The sequence below is a fragment of the Haliotis asinina genome, chromosome 6 (genome assembly GCF_037392515.1).
Source record: "Haliotis asinina isolate JCU_RB_2024 chromosome 6, JCU_Hal_asi_v2, whole genome shotgun sequence".
In the NCBI taxonomy this organism is placed as follows: Eukaryota; Metazoa; Mollusca; class Gastropoda; order Lepetellida; family Haliotidae; genus Haliotis; species Haliotis asinina.
This window is the reverse complement of record NC_090285.1, coordinates 44,576,501-44,581,243: the sequence shown is the minus strand read 5'-3', so window position 1 is coordinate 44,581,243 and position 4,743 is coordinate 44,576,501.

Sequence of the window (4,743 nt, the reverse complement as noted above, 5' to 3'; positions counted from 1 at the left end):
TTTCTAAAGTGCCGTCACTGCCCATCCCAAAACTTCCAGACTGATTGCTGGATGTAAGCATTCCAATGACCAATTTAATTACAAGCTGTGTCTACAACTCAACGGGCAACCATTTAGAAACACCCCGCCCCCACCCTCTCCCCCTACCCCTCTCAATGGTTCGGTTTCTGTTACACTAATTCATTCTGTTGGACTCGTATGTTAGTTTGAAGTAGACTACGATATCACCACTAGAATCCAGATTCTGTAGCTCTAATGTGTCTGGACGAAAGATCGATAACATGAAGGAACAGCAAGTTCTAGTCAACTTCTTTATTGCACCGAGTTCGACTTTTCGGTGCAGGCACTAACACCGTTATAAAGCAAGTGATACAAAGAGTTGAAACATGGAGAATATATGTTACAGTAAGATTGTAGACTGTGACTGAAAGATTTCACTCATTTCCGGAAATAACTAAAAGGATCAGTCCTTTCACGTCATATATAAAATGACCGAAGTATGTTGGTTGTTACAGAAAAAGACGCGAAATGGCTGACCCTGTTACTCGCTCATTGGAAAAACGTGGTTCAGTATCCCCCACAGCATGGTGTTCCGAATCTTTACAACTTCGGAAATGAATCTCCGAAGTTAAAGTTAAAACGTATTAGGGCAATTCGGTTTAATGACTGATTCAACCTGTATGCTGTATTTGCTCCCTGTGCGTATACCTGGCGTTATAACTGATTTTCTTTTCCTCTAACTTTCTCTCATGTTTCACTTGTTGTGCCGCATTCTATTTTGGTAGATAAACAATCCCGTCTGTTCTCTAGCGTTTCGTTTTCCATTTTGCAGGGTCAGAATGATGAAGATCGCCTCCATACAACATGGAATGACATACCATATGTTACTATATCCTGGGGCGGTTGGGTATCTGAATGATTAAAGCGATTTGTACAATATGTGAAGTACATTTCTGGTTTCCTCTGCCATGATATTGTTGAAAGCGGCGTAGAACCAAACCCTCTCATTACTTCGACCCTGAAACGTTAATGTTACACATTTAATCCAATAAACAAGGTAAGGTCGATTTTCTTTATTTTAACACACGCAACAAGGCTGAGGAATGAGGCGCGTTAATCCGTGTAGTACCAATATGACACGCATTTTATCTGTGTGAACAATAGTGGGACATATTTTCAGTTTCAGTGTGTTTTCTTTAATTCTGAGAGTGACATTCAGTCTTCTAATATTTTTATAGACATGTTTTCAGTCAATGCATATATACCATTACAAAAGTAAGACATATTCCAATTTGCGCGCATACCAGTAACCAATGCCCATGTATATGAGGAAAAATAATATATCCATACAGATAAAACATTTCCAAAGGAATTGAATAAATTGTCACATTTCCCCCTAATTTCTCTTCATAATCTGTTTCCTCTTTGACTTCATCATTATCAATCTTGTAAAGCCAATATTCAAGGTATATGTATGTGGAATGCATGTGTATGGTAACGGCAACCATGAGGAAATGGCTGATTATCCTTTACCCAAAAGACCTTAGGAAGTTTTGGTTAAACCCATAAGCGTGAGTATATGTGTTTGCAAAAGCAAGCAATACAACAGAGGAACTCAAGACTGCGGCTTGCGGCCCCAGAGACAATATGGCCACCCACACTCTCCCTCGATAAATGAATTCCTCGAACAATCAGGAATTGACTCCATTTTTGCGTTATTGTATATTAATATATTGAGATAATAAAAACTGAATAAGCAAGCAATGAAAGAGTATTTGTGGCTTGAAGCAAACGGGTCGGTACAATCAACCGCCACTGCCTCCTTAATGTGGGTATTACTGTCGTGTTAACGCTGCCCTGGACCAAACCTAACGGGATGTTTGTACTAATAGAACAGACCAAGGAAATGTCCAAGATACAATCAACCTTGGATTTTATTATCTTTGTGCATTGCTTGTTAAACAGTTCAGCTGGAACAAGGCGACTTGTGCACGATAGCTGCCAACAACTGCCCTTACGTTGTTCATGAAAGTGTCGTTTCGGGAAAAACAGGAAAAACAGGAAAAACACATGTTCACATAAATATGATAAATATTTAGCAGAACGAGTATCTCCAACCTGTTCTGGCATCGAGAAGGTTGGAACGTTTGAATTTGATCGTAAACATAAATCTTGTCTGTAAAACACTGAGCTTCAGAATGTGCAAAAAGAAAGACAGTGTTACCCACAAAAATAATTTGTTGCAAATGGTATCTCTTTTTTCTTTTTCTTTTTCTTTTACAAAATAGACTTATAGTTTTAATTAATTTCAAAATATTGAAAAAAAATCTTATTTTAAAGAGTAACAATGTTTGCGTGAAGGCCTCGGTGTGAAAGGATGATTTCGAAAAAGGAAACTTTTTCACCCTACATTCTAGTCTAGAATATCGGTATTAGTCTCCTGAGGCTTTTACATACGTCATCTGCGTGCAGTCATGCGCAGTGGGTGTTGCAAAGAGGCTGCGTGATGCAGAGCAGTTGTAGAACAAGCCTCATCATTACAAATATGCTTTAAATGATGGTGATTTGACAGTCATTGATGACTCACCGCTTCTTTAATCATGGGTGATGTTTTAACTGATACTCATCAGTGAGGAACAATGGCAATGAGATTATATAATTCAAGACGGTAGTTATTTTCCAAAGAATAATCAGGTGATTAGCATATAGGACTCTCGTCGCTGTAGGCGTCTGCAGTCGCCCGCAAGCATTTCCCCGATTAAGTAGCACTTCACCACGCCCTCGTCACCTCCTGGATACTCAGAGATACCCAGACTGTTCTGTATCAGATCTTGTGCCTCCTAAATCACAATTATCACCGGGTTAACCCTGTTACCCCTGGTTGTGGGTGCAGGTTGGTGTTTAATCTGAATATTATACAGTTAGCTGATACAAGATTTGTTTGTTCAAAGTGTAAAGATTTTAGTGACAGCGACAGTATACAACTGCTATACACATTGCTTGCACCTTACAAGAGAGAACAGCATAACTGATATTGAGATTGAGACTGAGACTGATTAACGTTACCTAGGGGAACAAAAGGAGACTGAGTAAGGATAGGGATATATGGTGGTATCCCTATTGTAAGTCAAGTTGTAATATGATCAATGTATTAATAGTGACGGAAATAATTTGATTTTCCTATTCAAGTAGGTGGATGTGGCGTATAGGAACCAACCACTAACTAAATACAGACTCAAGTAGGTTGCACATGTGCAACAATTTGGAGAACGACCCCGTAGCAACGGTTGAACTACATTCAGTGATGTTTGTTTTCCTTTTATTAGGGGGCAAGTGTGATGCAGTTGATTCGCAAAGCCTTATTCACATTCGTAAGAAGGCGAAGACATTTGCTGTGTAGCGTTTTAGAGATACCAGATGAGAGGAGGTTTGAATCCTAAATTGATCCTGGTTATGTTACTAGGTCAGTTTGGGTAATACCATGTGGTTCCTCCTAAATAGTTTACGTTATCACATTTCCTTTAACACTGTGCTGACTAACAGTGATATAACTTGAATCACTCACTTATCCACTCACCCACTCGTTCAAACACCCACCATTCACTCAATCACTCACAGTCACTCATTCGTTCACTCAGTGACTCATTCACTCACTCACTGAACCACTCGTCCAAATACTCATTCATTCATTCACCCAGTCTCTCACCTACTCACTCACTCTAAAGGCGTGACATGGCAGGCATTATTATATGGAAACACGCCGCTCCCGAAAACTACACATACTTCCCTACCCCAAATGGCAGATGTTAACTGACCGTTATAATCAATATGTATTTCACTTCATTATCACGGTACATCTAAAAATCCGAAACTTTTGTTTTCCGAGGATGAAACGCCCACCACCTCAGCCAATTTCCTGGGCATGAAATATAAAATTTGATAACCACTAAAAGATACTTAATTGTTTGATGTAGCTGATACACACTCATAGCGACTCACTTTAATGAAAGTTGTAAAAAGTATTGATTAATCATTTGTACATGGCCATTATTTTTCAAAGCTATTGAGAAGCACATTAACACCTTTGCCAAAAATACAATAGAATTTCCTTTAAGTGTTAAGTGAAAATATTTTAAAAAGCTTAGTATTATGGAAAAAACACCCCATCCTTGAGATTAATAAAAGCCGGTGCCCTTGGAACTAATGTTAGTTTTCATTACCCCGCTGAGTGTGTTCGCCCGCAGATCGTATTTCACGGATCCTTTACTGCAGCAAAGACACTGCATCGCACAAAAGGGACGGTTTTAATGGCGGGGGTTTTAATAGAATTTCGCAAGAAATTAGATTACGCATAACACACTGCAATCACATGTAAACTCCCGACCCTTTCAGGCGGAGCCCCTCTGCTTTCGTGGCTTGTCTCCGCGTTTCACTGCCCAAGTAATATGATTTCCAGCTTAACACGTTATTTGAAACCGAGTTAAGATGGCGCCCGTATAAGTTTATATACCGCCTCGGGAGGGGTAAGTTTGGCGCATCAACTTCTCACCTAACTTTCACGGTGTAATCTCCTCTTTCCATTATAGTATAATCATCGCCACTGATAACAACACGCGAAAGGTACAGAGGTATCCCGGCTTATCTAAATCCGAGTTGGGAGCCGACCCCTAGGTTATTTGAGTTGATTGCTTGTCCCCACGATCACCCCCTTGGGTCACGTGACCTGCCGTTATTACATTCAGC